The sequence below is a fragment of the Schistocerca nitens genome, chromosome 3, assembly GCF_023898315.1.
Source record: "Schistocerca nitens isolate TAMUIC-IGC-003100 chromosome 3, iqSchNite1.1, whole genome shotgun sequence".
Taxonomy (NCBI): Eukaryota; Metazoa; Arthropoda; class Insecta; order Orthoptera; family Acrididae; genus Schistocerca; species Schistocerca nitens.
In genome coordinates, this window is record NC_064616.1 from 130655564 (window position 1) to 130657435 (window position 1872).

Here is a 1872-nt window from a genome sequence, read left to right on the forward strand (position 1 = left end):
CCCTTTAGCAAATTGTTCCGAAATTATGCTTTCTTTCATAAGCAGAAAATATTAATTTTTTATTGATACTGGTTGTTAATTGTAATTTCTCTCTTGTTTCATCCATTTCAGTTATGATAGATTTACTTACTTTTATAAGTAGACCCCTCTGTGTCCATAAACATGTAATTCTCAGTATATTTTACAATATGTTTCAAGTAGTGTGTTTTGAGTCATCTTATCTGACAATTTGTGGAAAGGTAAATAATTATTTTTTGTCTTGTGATTCTTCAGTTTCTTCCATCATATGTGTTGATCAAACACTCCATGAGTGTATTGGCAGTCCATAGTGTCCAACAGGCACAGTATTTTGGCAATTAGACATGTCGCCATTGTCATGTGTATTGACGAACTGAGCTCCTGAGTGTGCATGGTTGACTTACATCCCCTCCCACCACAAGCTGTTCCCTCAGTGGTCTGTGCCAGGGGTGCACTTTGGCAGTCACACAGACACCAGTGTTAGCGTCTTTGGTAGGGTTGATGTAGTTGCTCTATCCGCCCTGGTCACCAGATCATTGTGTTTGCTGAGTTTCTTCTTAATTAGCCCCTGTGCTGGTTCCCAATCCGAGCTGATTTTATATCCACAGTCCCAACTGATAAGATTATCTGTGGTGCAGATTATGATGGCTCCTTTAACAACACTGTTCTAGTATTTGGAAGTCTGTGCTAAAATTATGATATGTACATATTCCATTGCACAATTCTCTGACAAACAGTACTCGACAGGCGCCAGCTTGTTGGGGTACATTAGTTAAGTGTGCGGCTGGTATTCATGGTATCAATATTTGATGGTGTGTACTATTTGTCCAATACATGTCTTGCTACATTGGCATGGAATCTAATAAACCCTGACCTTTCACAGACTGAAGTCATCTTTGACACTCCTCAATAATGCCTACTATTTATTGTCTTGTTCCCACCCAGTAAAATGTGGGTATTACTGTGGAGTGTTGAGGCTGACCTCAACCTGCAGAAGGCCGGAGTATATTAGATTCCATGCCAATGTTGCAAGACATATATCAGATAAACAGTGGGCACCATCAAAGATCGATCTTTGATGGTGCGCGTTGTTTGTCCAGTACGTTGTCTTTGCCATATTGGCACAGAATCTGATATACACTGGCCTTCTGTAGGCCAAGATCATTTTTGACACTCAAAAATGCCTGTGTTTTACTGTCTTGTTCCAGCCCAATAAAACACACATTATTGGAGAATATAAAAAATGACCTTGTTCTGCAATAGTCCAGGGTATATCAGATGCAGTGCCAATGTGTCAGGGCATACAGTAGACACACAGTGCACACCATCAAAGATTGATGCCAAGAGCACGAGCAGGACCCTTAGCTAATGTAAGTGCAGACTTTCAAATACTGGGACAGTGTTGTTAGAGCAGCCATCAAAATTCACCTCAGGGATACTCTTATCAATTGGGACTTCAACTATAATTTCAGCAAGGCTTGTGAACCATCACTGGTTCTAGTTAAGGAGACACTCAGGAAACACAATGATTTGGTAAATGGTGTGGACGGAGATGCTACGCGAGGCTCTCCGTGAGTGCTGATGTGCCCCCTCGGATGCAGACCACAGAGGGAAAGGCTTGTGGTGGGAGGGTATGCAAGTCATTCACGCACCCTCAGAAGCCCAGTTCATCAATGCAGCTGACTATGGTGCCATGTCTGATTGCCAAAATATGTACAGCCACACCAATACTTCTTAGTCATGGTGATTGTTCATCTGCACCACACACACTTATCTGGTCTGAGTAAGGTGATGCAATGGTCATGATACTAGATTTATATTAGGGAGAAGTTGGTGTAAATTTCTGTTCATCTA